Raw genomic sequence first — 19159 nt, 5'->3', positions numbered from 1 at the left:
TGCCGGATCCAGTACTTCTCGTTAAATCTGTATGCTGACTATTTCAAGTAGTAAGCTTCTGGATGCAAGGACTGCCTCTTGCCTTCTGTAGTGGAAATTTCCTAGGGCTAAGTTAATAAAAATATCATTTAAATACCAATCACAACTCTGAGAACTAACGAAATTCCACAGTTACAGAGGCAGACACCTAAAAATCTGCACACAGGTTGCTAGCAACAGTCTTACAATAAGGGTGGCCTTGTAACACAGCAGAGATGAAGCATTTTATTGTTTAAACACAGTGATCAACTGATGGTTAACCTCTGGTCTCTTCACTGTTGAAGACATGGATTTGAAGTAGGTGATATGGAAAAATGGGTCTGCTTTAATTATAGTGCCTCACGACCACTGATCACACAGATTTTTGTTCAGAACTACTTAAGAACAAAGTACCAGATCACAGGACTGCTCAGCTACACCATCAAGTGCAACACAAACAGGTCTGATGTAATAAAAAATACTCCAGTCTACAGAACAGCAACTCCACTAAGAGCCCCCAAATTTAAATCCCTACAGATATAAATTACAAAAGGAACAACCTTCCTGTAAAAATAACATGGAACTCTTAATGTAGAATACAGTAATAAAAAGTGCTATTTTTCTTCCCCTCAAAAGGAAACTTGAAAAAGTGTAACTACTGAAACAACTCTGTGGTGATATGGAACTAAGGGAGCCATACCTCTCTGAACTATTGCTTCAGTCTTGAGTCTAAAAGGATTTCCTCAATTTCCTCGTAATCATTCACAATAACTTGTTTTGTCTAAAGACCTTGCATGTTAGCTATTACGTTAGAATATACTCTGAAGCTGCACGCTTCTTTCTTCACAGGCAAGACAAACTCAAGGTGGTGAGTGATCTGGGTTGTTAGGACATGCAGTATGCAGATTAGGAGAGGGATATGATCATCATTTATCCTAGTATCTGTGGGATCTGCTGTTCCAGCAGTGGATTCCTGCCTGTTTCCTTGCTCTAAGTTTCATGGCCTGAAAAAACACCTGTGCCACTGCATGTTATTCTTGCAGGTTTTTTCCCTAAAGGAGTAGGGTAGAAAAGGAGGCTGGCTTGATAAGGAAAAGGAAAATAGCAAATCTGGACAAGATGACTGCAAAAGCAAAGGAAATTACTGACTCATAAGCTGTATATTAAGCTGTTTCACAGGACCTCCCACCCTCAACCTCTCCACTTCCTTTTTCCCTAGAAGTGCTTAGATTTATGGGGTTTTCTCCCTTTATGCTAGCAAAGCTTCCCTATCATTTAGGACAAAACACTACTGCTATTGCCACAGAAGAGAAGACCAAAGGACAAAATACAGGAAGTAATTCAAGGTATGACTTTTTCTGCAACTGATTATTCCCCAAAGACAGGAAAAAAGTCCTAGAGAACACGGCAAGTTTCACAGATCTAGTGTTTCAAGGCTGCAAACTGCACATACCACTCTATAATACCAGTAAGAAGAATTAATATATATACAATGCTTGCTTAACTCACACTGTTGAGTTCCAAAAGTTCAATTAATACCAGTAGATACAAAAAAACCTTCAATCTGTAGCATGCTTTCTTCCTCATAGTAATTACAATAAAATGTGTATAGATGGTAGAATTAAAAGAACGAGTTTGAGAAAATTAATTTTTTTCCCCTGTATTTTCATGATCTATGTAAGTCAGAAATTGTTTTAAGGGAGATGCATTAAGGTTGTATAAGCAGAATTAATTCTGATATGTTCTATCTTACAAGTGTTCGTCTTCACAATCTTCAGAATATCTGAATGTGGTGGTGTGCATCCATACACATCTCCATGTGTGTCTCCTCCTGTTTCCAATTTCCATGTTAAAACAAAATCCTAAATGATGAATTCCACTACCTAATCATCCCTCTGATATCACATGCGCAGAGCTATCACCTGATCTGCCACAGGGGCACCCTGAGCTAACCATAAGTTATAGCAACTATAGGTGGTTGTTCTCAGTGTGGAAGAACTATAAAACAGAAGCACCACTGCCAGAAGGTTTTAGGTATACTCTGACAGCCAGGTCTTCAGATTCAGAGACCTGGATTCCATCCAAGGCACAAGAAGATGCTACAAACCTTTGTATCTACTTCTTGCTATCTGAGCTATTTCATCTTTTCTCCTCCAAAGCCTCTCTCTCACACAACCTGTTATAACCTAACCTTCTCGTGTTCCTTGTGCCACGCTTGCCCGTCCTTGCTGGTCATCTGTCAGTTCCCTGTCTAGCATTTCTCCTTTGGCAGCACACGCTGACAGACGCAGGATCGTCCTGACACAATATTTTCCGTTTCATTAGCACCCAAAAGCCTACTAGCACCTCAGCACATCCACCGTTTCTATGAACACCATTCATTTCCTAGAATCAGACATCTTTTTTCAACAGCCAGTCTTCATTTCCCACAACTTACACCTTCAGCTTCCGTCTCCTTTAAGGACCAGTTTGTCTGCTGGCCTGCTCCAGCTCACAACCCCTGGATGCCCCAGTACAGGACCTCCCTCCTCCTGTCCCCTCTATACAGAGACTGCAGAGTCCAGACTACAGGACAGGTTCTCAGTTCTGGTGCAACTCCAGTGCTGACCGTATCCAACTGACAGGGACCTGCAATTCAGAGGAGAAACCAGGGTCAGTCCCAGGCTCCCACTCGCTCAGTGAGGGTGGCATCTTCAGAATTTCTGACCAGCTCTACAAAGTCTTAAGCATGCTTAAACTATATTTATTCCCTTAACACTGTATCGCTCAGCTAATTCCCATGGGAACATAAGAGAGTATTCTAGCTGTAATGCAATATCAATAACCACGTATTTTGTATATACGCTTCTATTCTTTTTAATAGTTAAAAACACTATCATTCATGTTCATGATAGTCCATATTCATTCCCCTATCCCACCTATCTACATTAGCAAAAAAGACACCAGGTTCAATATACAGATCCTCTAGAGTGCACACACAAACCCACCACATAGCTTAGTTAAGTTACCAATTCTCGTAAATCTTATCCACCTACTAAAAAAAACGCGACGCTACTTTTCCCCTGGAAGGGGAATTGAGGTGTGGAGGTAAAGACTAAAACTACAGCAAAAAATGCTGTGATCATTCTAAGTACTAGCCCAAAAAGACTCCATGCTTCCACCATTTTCTGATGAAAATGTGGCAAAGTGCTGAAGCTGACTCAGCTCTCTTTACAAATGCTTTAAATACTTGTATCTTCTGATGAAAAGTAAGCTCAAAGTTTTCCAAGCAAAGGTAATGTGTATTATATACTTTGAAAACATACAGTGTGGTTTAGTAAATGTTTATCATTACTCGCTGGAAGGAAGAAAAAAAAAAAAAAGCAGCAAAGTAAAAACACCTTCCAAAGAGAATTAAATTTTCTCCTTTCCCAATTTGCGTACCTATAGTGGGAGGGTCTCTTGATAAAGCCAGTGGCCAACCAGCACATGCTATTTAATTGTGATGAGGAGCATGATGTGATAAGAACAGCTCAGAAGTCTGGGAAAATAGCACTTGATAAAAATCAATAGAATCTGTTAGGGGTGGAAATCTTTACAGGACCTCAGATGTACGAACATCACAGATCTCTTCATGCAATGAAATTTCCTGAGATAAAGCTGCTCTCTAGAAAATTAAGTCCCATTGTGCAAAGCACAGCCCGTACAAAGTCACACCACGAACAGCTCTTCTAACCATAAATAAACTGCTTTAGAAAATGTAGCTTTTTACTGGAACTGACTTTCGGGTCTCCTTCTGACAGCTGACATCTTTCTCCAAACCAACACAGCAGAATGTCTGATATCTGTAAACTACTTTATATCTCATAGTAACAGAAGAAAAACATTACATTCACTGTTTAAACTTCACAATCAGGAAGCGCTCTTAGAGAAAATGCCACGTCAGATATCACAACTGGGTGGCAACTGGTTTGTACTCTCTGCTAATGGGGCCTTCCAGTCCCAGCACCATCTTTCAGAAAAATATCAGCTGGCATTCAAAGATCAGAAACATCAATATTGATTAAAGTTACATTCCAATTTGAAAATTTTAAAGCCATATGAAATTTTCAGGCTGCTGGGCTTTGGGGGAAAAAGCAGCAATGCTGGCTTTCAGAACAGGTTTCTGATCTCCTCGAAAATCCACATTGGTGTGTAAAAGCCAGCATTCCAGCAAGAATGAAGATCCCTTATTGTAGGTGCTCTCAACCTCACCACATGCATCCCCCCTTTCTCACATACCATCTGAGTGCAAGTGGTCAGAAGGAACAGGGCTTACCTCGAATTGTTAAGAGGCTGACACACTTCACTGGAGTTAGAAGCAGAAGAATATGGTAGAGGTAATCTTATGACTGCCTGGCTCTTGGAAGGGCCAGGGGGCTCTGATGAATATATTTATTGCTATAATCTTGAGCCAAATGCCTAAGGGTGACTGCTATTTCAAATCCTCTAAAGCCTGTGAAAACAGATAATCCATTGTTTAAAGATTTTAACCAAAAAAGACCAAGGTTGCAAAGCCTCAGGCAGAAAGAACAATGAAACACTAGACAGGGGAGCACTCTGCATTAGTTTGCTACCCACATATTGCTATGCTCTGCACACTATACAAGAAATAGCAGCAATTGGACCTTTGTGTTGAGAGCGAGCTTTTACTGAAGAGGGATGAGAAAGGGGATTCCTCTGCCCAGTCTCACAGCTACCTGTTCCCAGATGCACTATACACCAAACGTTTTAAGCCTTAGCAGTGATTAGTTATGCCCAACATGAGCTATATTAAATAGGCACAGAATTTTTAAAGCACCTGGCACTTGCTCTGGTAATGAGGCCCCTTTAATAAAATGCCTCAAGCTGAATACTTAAATATTGCAGCATTCAAAAAAATCAGGAGTCATTTATAACCTCAGCAGCTAGTGCATTTAAAGCATGATGATGCTGTGCTACCCGTGTAACGGCAATGCTGACCTTGTACAGGAAGTTTGCCAAGCCAAAAAAATGCACTGTATAACTTGCTCCCCAGGAGAGAGACACCATATCCAAGCAACTGTGAAAGGGAAAGAACTACTCCACTTGCTGCTCTCATGTACTGCTTCCTAGAATTTGCCATTTCCAAACCCAATAAAAATTAACAAACATTTCTAAGAATTTTTGATGTGACATTTCCTCATTCCCGTTGAAGATGCTCTTCAGTGACAGTGATAGGACAAAGTCTTTCACACCAGTATTACCAACTTGAAGCTAGATTCAGATCAGTACTAGTCAAAAGTCTTTTCTACTTTTTTCTCATATTCCCCGCTGATCTCTATTTCTGCAGTCTCAGTGAGGTCAGCCTTACAGGAAGGAGTGAGAAGCCTCCTCACGTTCACAGGATGGATTTCACTGCAGCAGCCAGTCGGTTCCCATAACTTTTCATGAAGCCAAACAGTTCTTTCTGCTGCTTCTTCATTTTCCTTCAAGACAGGTGGAATCAAGCTAGATGGCAAAATTTTCCTAAAAAATATTACCTAAGGATAATTCATTGTAGGAAATCTAAATTTTAAGAGTTGAGTGTTAGATTATATCCTAACATGTGTGCATACAAGGTCATTCCCATTTCATTTGGCTGAGTTCCCTCACCTTATTCTGGCCATCATGAAAGTCCTGGCATGCATGCTCACAAGCCTTGCAACCACTTCCCCAGCTTTGTCAGCAGTTTCACAGCTACACTGGAAGACAGTGATGGTGAAAGGTCATGACTGCAAAGGGAGATGGAACTCCATACACCCCCAGGAAAAGTTACAGATATCCCAATAGAGAGCTGGTAGCAGAAGCTGTATAACACCAGTGCCAAAGGGTTGTGAAGACAGGACAAAACCAGTACAGCTCTCAACACTTGTTTTCAAGACTGGTGCCATCAGTTCCATCCTGGCAGAGCAAGCACAACGTTTCTAAATCACTAGCCCATGAAGACCAAACAAACTCTGCATCCCTACCTAATGCTTTCTCCAGATGAATTCTAACAGAATCTTGCATTTGTGGTTTACACCGTACATCTGTATGGAGAGCTGTTTGTCTGTCTTTATTTATAAGTTTGTTCATTTTTAAAACTACCCAATATAGACTTTAAGACCAAACAGTTTACAGACATATCCTTCAAGAACAGCCTTGCTTCCAATGCAGACACTGTATCAATTACCACTGCTTTGTCTTTCAGCATTGCCTCTTGCTGATTTTCACCCTTGCACAGGATGCATTTCAGGAAGATATAATTGCAGGAAGGGGAAGGGTCTTGAGCACTCACAACAATTTCAGTCCCCAAAGATCTGTCCAGAATAGTATCATGGGTCAGACTGTCAGTGACAGGGTGTTAGGAAAAGACGTTGAGAAAAACACAGAAATGTGGGGTTCTTTTTTAAACAAGGTATGGAAAAAAACAAAACCAAGAACCATTCTATAGAAACCTAACTAGTTTTCTGACATAACGTGTCATGTCTTTCTAGTAAATTACACAGATAATGCAGCACTGCTCATGAGAGAAGCTGGCAGGTCCTGGAGCAGGACTCCAAAAATTACAGTGCAGAACCTGTAACCCCAGGTCTGGTTCACACCCTGATCAAAGCGACTGCTTTCCTCTTCCCCTGGATGCATCTCCTTTAGAAACGACTATTTCTATGATTTCTTCAATCTTCCCCCTCAGAGGAAATCACTGGTATAAAAATTAATCCACTGTCCAATTAAAAGTGGAAAAGAACAGGCAGCGATGAAGGGCTGCAGTTACTGGCTCTCAGTCTGTTGTGGATGCACCTTGGCTCTTAATCATGCTGCCTGCTTCCGATATCCTTTTGGAGTTTGTCGTGACCACTGTTAGTTTTGCTGGAGTGGTGCAAGGAGAATTAGCCAAGACTCCTCTTCGGCTTACACCACGTGAAATTGTACTTTTAAGGTGATCATCTGGCATATGTTTAGGTGGTCACACCTCTCCTCTTCTCCAGAGAGGGCAGTCCTGGCACCTCATCAACTCATCCTATCCCCAAGGCACTCTGTGCCATGCCAATACAAAAGCATTTGAGCCTGACTGGGTTTCTTACAGATCAACTGAAAAGTAACTTTTTCTCTCCTGTAAAAGGATAACGCAGCAAGAAAATGAAATTTGTTTTGTTCTGTTTATTTTAATTTCCACATCAGTTTCCTGATTCTGCTTGCTGAGTGGTTGTGCCAATATTGAGAAGGGTCAGTATAGGATTGGATTGCTTTCCTCAGTAGTAACATCAGCTTAAATGCAAATCACAAGGAGTATGTTCAAAGGGCATCTTCACCCTGTTTTCATTTAGCAGTGGGAAAAAGCTACGACTGACATATAAATAGATAATTACACAACAGCTCTAAAACTTGAAAAGGAATTAACCATAACAACCTCAGAGAAACATTATACTCAACACCAACTGCAATTACGACAATCCCTGAACACTACCTTGTTCTTCTTCACCTGCCCACATACACAGCGCAAGACCAAAAGGGACTTCCAAGCTCTGTCTGCTACCACAGGCACTGTACCATCACGTGTGGTTAGTGAGGAATTTGTATTTAAAAGTAATGCTGCAAAAGGCAAACATCAATATTTTGTTTGAGGCAAAGCAAATTTTCCTGCAGAAAGCTCTGTGTTTATATGTTTATGTGGACTTGGGCCATGGAAACATACCCTGTTCCACGCATGGTTACATGATACTAAACTACAGACACTGACACATAACAGCATGTTTTCATGGCAGTCTTAACTCGGGGAAGTAGGCTTATTCACATCATGCTTGATACAAGTGGCCAGATCTGAAACAGGAACATAAAGGAAGCATATGGATGAAAGCCTGCAGACAAAACTAAATCAGGAGACAGTGACAGATCTCTGCTTATGAGGAAGATGATTATGACTCAGCCGCAAGTCAAGCACATGCAGTTTGAGCTCAAGTATCACTGACTGAATCCAGAACATTTAATTAAAAATGAATAAAACCAAGGAAATTACAGGTAACAAATTAAAATACATTATTTGTAACTGAAATGGGGGGCAGGGGAAAACTTGATGTTTCAGAGGTGTTCTGGACAATAGATCAGACATGTAGACTAGCAATTTATGCCAGGCTTCAATGCTGAAATGAATCTGTCTCTTTGCAGCTGCCGGACTGGGCCAGGATCCCACTTTATTCCACTGAAAAGACAGATTTGACATTGTGATAGCCCACAACATTCTCCTGAAAGTGGATTCACTCAGCTGATGAAACAGGGAGCTGCAGCAGTCCTCAAGCACAGCCACTCCATGTTGATCGATGCAACGTCTACACTAGTTTCTGCCTGCTCTTTTTAATACCTCTGCATCCCTCGATAACTGGAAGGACAACCAGTTCACCAACAGCAAGGTGCAGATGATTTCATTTCTGCAGCTCCTCAGCTGAGACAAACAATACCACTTCAAAGACATCTCTACACCTGAAACAGACTCACACACAAGTGATGCCCAGAAGAGAAATACAAACGAGACATGGGCGATGACAGATGGGAGAGGATGACATTTTAAGGAGTCAGCCAAGACGCCAACCTTTTCTCCACTGAAAACTTCTGCCTGTAATTAGATTGCACAGCATTCTCAGTCTTATTGTGCTCCTCGTTTACCTTGGGCCATCAAATATTAAGAGGTATTCAACTTGCTGTGAAATTACATTATCCATCTCAAGCAGGGATCTAGACACTATATGCCACTGCACTGGGCCACTCCAAGCCTGACCTCATCATTCTTTCAAAGTTAAAACTTCCAGCAGTGCAAAACTGAGGCTGTGCAGGAGAGAAGCCTGCCTCTTTACAGAAAAAACGTCATAGGCCATTACCTGACATTTTGGCATTCAGCTTGCTTCCACAATCAACTATAATCTCAGCAGTTAAGGTTCTGAATTGAACGAAGGCCTACTCATGACTTGGTCTGACTTCTCTGGGACAGGCACAGCTGGCCGGGACCACAGTAAGGTCCTGGTTACCAGTTACAGGGGAATCCTGTCTGTTGAACAACTTAACCACACAGGCAATGGCAAAGACAGTCCACAGTTGCAGAGCATGCTGTAACATTCAGCATTTGCAAAAGCTTTCAGAATAAAGTGTGAGTGGCACAGAATCACTGCATCACCATTAGCTAAAAAATCTAGAGAAAAAGTGCTTTAAAGATGGGAAAGGTAGTTAAGATCAGAAGAAACAATTTTATGTAAATCAGTTATCAGTGAAGGCATTAAAAATGCAACACTGAAAGCAGTCCAGGATTAGGAGCAAGTTAGTGTCACTCTGGGGAGGTGTTCAACTTGCCTTCTGCTCAGGTATCTGTCCTGCTGACATTTTCTACATTTGGGCTAACATCCTCTGTTTTCATTATATTCGGTGGAAAAACAAAAAAGAACTTCCAGAATGTGATTCTCCCCACCAAATGCGGACATCCGTTTCAGTGTGAAATTAATTGAGCCCTAACATACCCTTAAGATAAAGGGAACTTACAGTGCCTAGCTCAGATGTGGACACTTTAGTTACAGATCTTCATGCATCATCAGACGAGTCCAACTCTCATCATCCACAAGATGACAGAACTGACTGTTTTAAAAGCCCTTTCTGACATGAAATTTCCCATGCGCTTTAAAGCACTGGGTAGGACTAGAGAGCTAACGCAAAGGCGTTCAGTAAGAGGCTCTTAAGACAAAAATAGACATTTATAAAATGTTCTGGGGTTCTTCTAACCTTTCTGAAGCAAATCCCAAGTTTCCCTTCTTTTCTAAATTGATCTCTACTACTTGGAGTCTATCACAGCTCAGACCTGTCATCCCACTGTTTCCTTTGCGGAATTTATACCAAAGTGTTTGAAAATTTACGAGTTAAGATCTGTTGAGGAGCTCTAAAAATCCACATGCAAGCTCTGATTTTACTTCAGAAGTACTGCCAAGGAAACTAGCATTAATTAGAGACAAGCTGAAAGACCAATAAAATACTAGGCTAATGGAATCATCTAGAACAGTAAGACTAAACATGATCAAAGAAAAACAAGTTGCTCTGTCACGTAATCTAATGGTCCTCATATGGGAGCCTCCCAACATGAACCACTCAGAGGAACACCATATTCTTGGGAGAGTTTCTGATGCAGAAATGAAGGATGTAGGAGACCGGAGAAACAGAGGAGAAAGGGCAGGGTGCTGGGGTTGTATGCTTTCAAAGAGACTGACCAGATGGCAGACCAGAACTGCAAAAAGAGATTAAGAAGGGATAAAATTGTCATTTTGCTGTCCTTCTTTCCTCCTTCCTTGTTGCATCAGCTTTGCCAACCCAGCTCCCAAGGGAAGTGCTGAATACAGAGGAAAAACATACATCAATAAATAAAAGCAGCAGTGATCCCTAGCCCCAGAGAGGGCTATAACTTGTTGACATATCATTTAACACATGTCCTACTCTCTCCCCCATTGTGGAAACCCTTCCTCCCTGAGGAGGTACCTGCGAGCCCTTGTCTCCTCGGTGAGCTACAGTATTGGGACAAGAAGGTAGGAGAAGAGGGGACAGACTCCGCTGTCTCTTCATTTACAGGGAATGCCCAAGACAATCTTTTCCACTAATGCAGACACTTCCAAAGGAAAAAAAAAAAAAAAAAAAAAATTCAGAATAATGCACTGCAGTGCTGGGAGAAAAAGTGTCTGATTAGTGCAGCTGTATTCGGATCCCACCAAAACCCTAGATCACACTCCCCTCATTCCCATCCCACACTCAAAACATGCACCAAAGTGCTGAACATGGTAACTGCGGCATGACACACAAAGAGCACAGAGACCAGCACTAGGACCCACACAAGCCCTGTACACTGGGCAGAGGACAAAATGTGTCTCTCCTTTTAACTCTTGTTTCTGGGTAAAAAAAAAACCAAACCAAACAAACACACTGGTATCTAATAACTGTTAATTTTCATGCTTAACTTCATAATTTGTATTTAATGATGAATATTAAATTCACTTCATGGAAAAAAAGTGTGCAGTATTTCAAGCTAAGTTAAGGTGTTAACATTTCAGCCTGAGAGCAGCTGCAAACACTGTTGATATTCAATGTCTGCAACCCCAGCAGGAAGAACAGCTTCGGTTACATACAGCTACAAACACATGTGGAAGAGACCGGTATTTCTGAACATCTTGGTGTTGTCGGTACATAAGCAAGTGCTGCGTGAAGCTGTCCTTACTTATTTTGCACTATTCATTTTACTCAACAAATTCAAAAGCAGGCTGAGTCTATATATATAGACCATGACCATCCCTCTCCTTGTTTGGAGAGTTTGGGCAGCTTTAAAAAACAAGCCAACACCAATTCCCACTTCTGTGAAAACAGATCTTGTGACATTGCCCAGACTAAGCCACAAATATTTTGAGAAGGTCCGAACTGCATTTACAATCTTATCAACTCCTTCGCATTCACTGCTAGATCAGTTAGCTTACTAAAAATACTAGAGCAGGCAAGAACATGATGGAGGGTATCTTCCTGGTGCAGAAGATTAATTCATCATTCACATCTAGAGATTTCTACTGCATTTTTAATAGGGTACATATGGATTGAGTATAGTGATCTATATAATTTCCTTTCTGGATACAGGTCTATATTGAAAAACAGTCCCCAAACAGCAATTGCCAGAGGCTTGAGACCTTCAAATATCGCTATGCAGAAAGACGAGTTTGGGCTCTGATGTATGCACTCCAGTAAATCTTTCAGTGGCAATTTAAGATGTAACTGTGGTCCACAACTCTGCTGGAGATTCCTGCCCTCTGAGCTGGATCAGCAAAGCAGAAAGTCTGCCTGTACCTTTGCTGCTGCACCACACAGCCCCGAATCTCAACTCCAGCAGCTGAAGCAGAAGCACGTATTCCCTTCTGATTTTGCTATAGTGGGAAAAGTGCCAGTGTAAGGGCAGGAGACACAAAAAAAACCCCACCAGCCTTTGAGACTTCTAGAGCTGATGTCAGAGCACCCAGAGATCAGGCGGGAGCTGCACCAGCACACCGTGCCTGCAGACTGTGCTGTTCCAGGCCAGAGGTGAAGTGCCTTAGCTCAGGCATAATGAAACGCAGAGCTTCACCTCTTTGCATTACATTCAATTAACCAAAGCAACTGCGTTCAGCAAAGTCACAGGGAATTTTATAAAGACAGCTAAAGTTGCTCTGGGCCTTCTAAAAATACGGTCCCAGCCCTAGCCTTCTACCAATCCTGTGCTGCTCAAAACCTGTCACCAGACAACAGCAGCAACTTAGATGTATTTGCATTCAATTGCAGAGACTGAAGCTAAAAAGGGAAAATCGAACTCAGAGACCCTTGCATCAGCAACGGCTACAAAAAGGCTAGAGGAGCAGAGAGAGCAAACGGGAGCATTCACCCCAATTATTTTCAGACCCGGCACTCGTGCCCAGCGCTGCCACCGCAGACTGCTTGTGTGCTGCTGCTGCAGCATCGCTGCCTTACACCCACAAACTCCGTTGCCGCTGCTTGTTGAGCTGGAAATTTGATACACTGCAAAGGTTGCTGACAACCAGAGGCTGCTCGCTTGTCTATAAAATATCCTGTAATAAATTACATTACAGACTGGGGAAAAGGATTCGGAAGAGAGAGAATTAAAACACAACCTTATGAGAGCTAAATGAGACCAATTAAAAGAGATTTGCTACAAGTGCTGAGGGATTTTGACCCAAGCTGTAATCAGGGATGGATATGCATTCCTTTAAAAGAGGAAAATGAGTGAGAGATCATGTGTAAACAACTCTGCCAATTAAAATGAAATGGATTATCTTATCTATGCAGCTCTGCTCAGAGAATCACTGCATATTCCAGATATACCACAGAGAGATCTGAGATAGGTATTTAAATCTCTGAAACAAGGCTCAGTGATGAGAAGATACGCTGTGGTTCAGGACACGGTGAGGCCTCAGCTGCATTTGGGTATCCTCCCCCTCCCCCCTTTTTTTAAGAAATCATGAAATTATAAATGGTAATATGAAACCAGGCTCAGGCTTTTTTACCAGGTCACCTACATGAACTCTGATGCAGATCAGACAGAAGAATAGGCATCACAACAATAAAACATGCCTTACATAAAACCACACAGCAGACAGCACCATCACTGCGCTACTAGATACTGCTGAAAAACACACAGCTTGCCAGTACACACGTTCGTGTCCTGAAAAACACTCACAGGTATTGATCTATACCTTAAAACTGCATCACAACCCCATTTTGCTGCCAGATGCCCCAGAACTCCTCTCTCCTCACAGTCAGCAAGACCGGAGGGCAGGATTGGCCCCTGCTCGCCACTCTGACACCAGGTCTGCCAACACATACCCAAGAGCAAAAGTCATTTCTGCGACCTGAGAAAAAAACGTGACATGGACAGATGTACCACTACTTCTACTCTGTGTCCTCACTCTGCAGCTAATTTTCACTGCTTTTTGAAATTTCCAGTCCTTCCTAGCTCAAAATCATATATACAAAAAACCAGTTTTACAAGGGCTGAAGAAACACTGAAACAGAGGAAGAAAAGACACATTAGGGAAGCATGTATGAGAAGCAGCAGCAAGGAAAACAGGATCATGGACTTGGGAAGAGCAAAAACTAAAAGGGAAGAATGAACGAAAAGAGGAATTTGGGATGAGGAATAAAACTTTAAGAAGAAAGCAGCAAGCATACAAGACAATAACCTTAAGAGATACGTACTCGTTCACAGTTGCTGACAGTGGAAAAGTTTGAGAACATTTTACGCTGGTTGCCAGATTCGAGCACAGAGTTTTTCCACTGGCTCAAATCTGGTCTAGTGGAGTTGGGCTGCTTTTGAAGCCAGCCTAGCTCTTAACACAGCACAACCACTTTTGTATCATGTGAAGTCCTAACTAAAAAGACCTTCTAGGTCCAATCTGCCAGGAGTTGGAACAGTAATCTCAGTGCCACAAGAACAGATGCACTGAGAAGCCTAGTGCAGAAACACCACCCAAATCCACTGTGGATGGAGCACTTCAGGTGCCTCCATGCAGCAGTCTTACAGGGCTCAGCTCTGGGACTGCTCAGTGGTGTGGATGCAGAGCCAGCTCACATGGGCAACATGAGCACCTTAAATTCTTGGGGCTGATGCTAGGCTTGCAATTATTTCTGGCTCTCAGGGTGTTTTTGTGCATAAGGTGTCCCACCGTAGTGGTGTCACCTAGATTCTTCCATCATCCAAAATTTCCCGGCCCAATCATCGTAGATAATTGAGTTGACTGCACATAACCTGAAAAATTCATCAGGCGTTTCTTGTTTACGTCTTTGCCACAAAGGGCAAGGTTACATTTCCTAATGAGAAACGCACGTACAATTAACAATTCTGAATACTTCTTTGGCAAGACTGGTCACAAAGAATCCCAGTGTGGAGTAGTGTAACTTGTGGTTAAATTCAGATATATGACATTTGCCCACTTCTAATTTGGGCCACACAGGGTTTATTCAGCCTTGCATAAGCAAACAGGGGCGTCTCGTGCTTTATTTATTACTTTACCACTGCAAATGTGTTTTAACAAATAAAGAATGGGACATACTATAAGAACAATTCCTCACGTTCTATCGGCTTTTCCTGCATAACGTCATTTTTGTTGAGTCTTCACGCAACCACAACGGAACCGGCTGTTGGCCTCTACTGACACAACCCCCGAACAGACGCGTGTGTAGCACACGCTGCCCAGCTGCGGCCGCACGACGGGGATACGGGCATCCTTCGCCCCGCTGCACGCCGACTTGTTCCATGGCGGTCGACGCTGGACCAAGTAACCCGGCCGCTCGCAACACAACGCCGTGGGGTAAACAAAGCCGGAGCCAGGCCGGGAGCGCCGCTCCGGCACAGGACGGTGCGCCCAGCCGGCGGCCAGGGAGAGGGGGCTCCGAGGGCCGGGAGGCACGGCAGCTGCCATGGCGAAAGAGCTGCTGCTCCGGGCCGCGTGTCGGCGGCTCGGCGCCCACGAAGAGCGGCCGGGCAGGGCTGGGAGACCTCCGGCCCTGGGCGCCGCCGGCAAACGGGGGCGCCGGCGTGGCGGGGCCCGAGTGCCCGCCCCGGGGTCGGCTCCCGGCGAGGCCGGGCCCCCCCGGCCGCACAGGTGGCTGCAGGGCGGGCGGCACCGCGCCTCAGGGGCAGGGGGCAGCGCCCTCCCCGCCGCCTGCCCCAGCTCGGCGCCCCCCGCCGGCGGCCGCGGCCGCTCCCCTCCCGCGGCCCGGCAGACACCCCGCCCGGGGCCGCCGTCCCCCGGCCAGCACACAACTTCCCCCGGCCCCACCAGCGCCGCTCACCCGCCCCCGCCACCCCCCGGGCCGGGCCGGGCCGGGCCGGGCCGCCGCCACCCCGCTGCCCTCCTCCACCTCACCTGCCACAGGGAGGCCCCGCCGGGCGGGCTGGCGCGGGCAGGGCACGGCTCCAGGAGGGCGGGCGTCCCCCGGCGCGGCGCGGCGGCGAGCTCTCAGGCCGGCCGCGGCCCGCCGGCTCCCGGCCGCTGGGCGTCCCTCCGGCCGCTGGGGGAGCCGCCGCCGCCTCCGCGTCGCTCGGCCGCCATCTTCCGCGCGGGGGAGGGACGGGAGGCCCCGCCCACCGGCCGCGCGCCGGGGGCCGCCGCCGGGCCGGGCCCGCCCGGTGCGCCGGGAGCGGGACCCCGCCGTTTGGGGGGAGAAGCCGGCGGGAGGGCTCGGCGCTGCTGCACACCGTGACCGAAACACGGTGCGGCGGGTCACCCGCCCCGCTCCCCGCCCGCCTGCTCGCTGCGGTTTGCAGCAGGGAGGCACCGCAGGCGCGGCAGCGAGGGGACGGCGGCACCGCCGCAGCCCGGGATTACAGGGCACGGGTGCAGCCGCCGTGCGCGCGGAAGGCGTGGGATGCCCCGAAAAGCGGGAGGTAGGGATTGACACTGCTGTAACATCCCCTGCGGCAGCACCCGCCCGAGAAAAACAAACATACGCGCGGTGCAATTTCCTACTCGGAAAGACGGAGAAAATTGTAGTAGGAAGCCAGAATGGGATGTGGAGCCACATCACACGATTCTCGGCGGAGGATGGAGAAGGGGACAGCAGTGTGGCAGTGCTGTTAGCACGGTCCTGCTTTTGAATCTGCGGTGCTGAAAGCACTCACGGTGCTGCGAGGGAGTGAAAATTGTGACAGGTTGGCAGGAGTAGGACCTGGAGTGGTCAAAAGCAGCAGAACTGGCTGGTGCCAGAAGAGGAGCAAGCAAAGCGAAAGGTGGTGCTCGGGGAATGAGGCCTCATCCTGGCAAAGCACCGCTTCCCATCCCACAGTCTGAGCATTTCTGGCACCCTGTGGATCACTCCCCGGAAACCCTCAAAAAAAGCATCACAAGATGGAAGTTTGCTGTAGGGGAACCTGTTCCTCTACTGAAAAGTTGAGAAAGCTTGAAAGTCACTGCTTTCAAACACATACACACAGGGCTTTTTGCCTTCAGCTAATCAATTTGTACCTGAAGCAGTGACCATGCTTCTGCAAGCCTGTTAAGCCTGAGTTAGCAGGTGGATCAAATAACCAAAGTAAAGCAGACAAAGCTATGAGCAATCATATCTTAGCGCTGTTCAAAAGCCTGTTCTGCTTCTGCTGAGGTGGGGGTGCTGCTGGCCAGAGGCTGACGAGGCAGCTGATCCCACCACCTGCACCAAAGCTGTGGTCCCATCAGGCCAGGTCTGCATGCTGCCAAAATACCCAGCAGCACATATTTGAACACGTGGTTGCATTGCTGTTGAATTAACCCCAACACGTGCCACAGTGCTTACATCAGATTAAATATCATCCCCCTGCCTGCAGCCATCCCGAAGCTAGTGTGGCAGCAGCAGGTGACACCCCATCTACCACAGAACTTGCACTTTCCAAAACAGCTGAGCAAATCTGAGCCAACAGGGGGAATCTGTGGCAGTTCAACACTTGGTGTTATGTGCTTGTAGCATTTATGATCCAGTACTACATTCTGTGAAAGTGGATTTACTGTTTCAAACCACAGTTTGATATTCTGGTATAAAAATAGTTTTTTTGTAGTTCCTCCCTCTCCCCCAGTCCAAGCAATCTCAGTCACACCGAGGGAGGGAATCATTGATAGGAGCGTATGTTGTGCACTATAGTATGCTATACAGGTGCAATAATATTGGCTTAAAATTCCATTTAAATCTTCAGTGGAAGAAATCACACCAAAATATGCCCCACCTCTCCAAACCCTTCCTCCCTCCTCAAACCACCAGAGCAGAATTCACCTGTCTTCCTTCGTGTTTCACCACATCACAACTCTCAATCCCTCCGTCATCACTGCCTTTCTAGCTACCTCATATGTAGCTTCCTCTACTCACTTGCAAGACACCTTTAAATCCATCTTGCATCTCTGCTCTCTTCCCCACACCAGCCTCCTCACACTCCAAACCACTCCAAGTGCTCGGCTTTATTATCCCCTTTTCATCTTCCAGGCTATGATATTGCTCTATGCCCATCTCACTTAGCACGTGCTATCCCTGGTAACATTGCATTTCTCTGAAGCAATTCTTAAGGTTAGATAAACAAACAATCCTTCCCTGGATATCCAGTAAAAAAATGAGTTATAATGAATATTGCCCACTTCTATTCAAGTTTTAAGGAGTCAGGAATGGAAAGGTCAAAGTACAATGCTGTATAGAAGATTAAAAGTGTTATTGTTTATGTGGAAGCTCAATTACGTATTTCTAATAGGTATGGAAGACTTACTGATATTGTAACAGATTAGAAAGTGTTCAAGCTTGCTGGCTTGTTATATTTAAAATAATTTCAGCATTAATACTAATTTTGGAATGAACAAGGCTGAAATCCGTTGACAATTCTTGAAAACATTTAAGACTATCTCAAAGTTGGGCCTTTTTTATACAAGAAAAATATGATAAATTCAAAGCAATGAATTTCAAACAACACGAATAGAACATATCATTCTTGTATAAGTACTTTTTCAGTTTATTTTGAACTTCTAAACATGTAGCAAGAAACAAACAAATGATTGCTTTCTGGAACAGGAACAACCATACGGCAGTAGCACTGCTGTAACTACCAATAAAACCTGTAAGATGTTCCAACATAAACAAGGCCTCTGAAGCACAGCCTTGACACCATTTTTACAGGCTATCCTCTGTCGGTATGAACACTACACTTTCCACAGAAACATGAAGAAGAAATAAACCATGACAAGACAGCATTTCATCCCAACAAGAACTGGCCAAATCCCAATTCTGCCAATGTGCAGTCGTATGATGCATTAACAAAAAGGTTTTCTGCGAATAAATGTCATCCTGCCCATCCATTCATGTATAATTATGGTGAGTAAAATTATGTAAATCGTCACAGATTAGGGACAAAAACCTTTCCCTCTCCTCCCATTCACCTGTCTTTCAGAGGACTCCACTGTGGCATAAGGAACTTTCAGACTGAGATTTTATTGACTTAATTATTTGCATCCTTTCACTGTGGCCAGGTTGTCTTAAAAAACAGAAGCATATGCATTTTTATTTTCTAATACTTAAATACAGAAAAAATTGCTTGCTTAAAATTCCTCATAATACTACACAGCAACCAGTAAATTTGTGTTCCTTACTGGCAGGCAGGCAGGGCATTCCTGCAGGTGAGGAGTTATCAGGCACTAAGGATCTCAAGGGAAAAATTCATAACCCTCCATTCAAGCTGCTTTAAGTGCCCCCAAGGACCACCTTTCCCAACTCTAAACTAAATTTATGCCAAACCCAAATAAACAAGCATTCCAGGTGCATTAGTCTGCAGTCCCAAATCTTTCAAATTCTCAGGAAAAATAAAAGACATCTGTAAAGTGTAGCAGCAATACCACCCAGCTGCTCTGCATCACTGTTCATCAGTCTATTCCAGTGGTTTCTACAGAGGTCAATCTCATTATATGCACGGACAAATGGGAAAGCTGAAACACAGAGCACACAAGTGGCTTGTCTGCAGCCATCCTACAGAGCCACAGCAAAACCAGAAACAGACCACAAATCTCCTGATTGTTAGTCAGATGTTCTGTCTATGTACCTATGTCATCAGCTACACATAAGTAAAAAGTAACAGTTTTCATAATAA

General features: G+C 44.6%; 1 protein-coding gene across 2 annotated transcripts in view; it reads right to left on the bottom strand.

The window, feature by feature from the left end:
* Positions 1–15603, bottom strand: part of NDST2 (N-deacetylase and N-sulfotransferase 2) — a 140184-nt gene extending 124581 nt beyond the window's left edge. For both annotated transcript variants that reach the window (XM_074830644.1, XM_074830646.1), the window contains exon 1: positions 15435–15603. The gene's annotated coding sequence lies outside the window, so the exon portion shown is untranslated. The remainder of the gene's footprint in view (positions 1–15434) is intronic.
* Positions 15604–19159: the final 3556 nt, after the last annotated feature.

Source organism: Strix aluco, chromosome 7 (assembly GCF_031877795.1).
Source record: "Strix aluco isolate bStrAlu1 chromosome 7, bStrAlu1.hap1, whole genome shotgun sequence".
NCBI lineage: Eukaryota > Metazoa > Chordata > Aves > Strigiformes > Strigidae > Strix > Strix aluco.
This window is presented reverse-complemented; position numbering and strand designations above follow the sequence as displayed.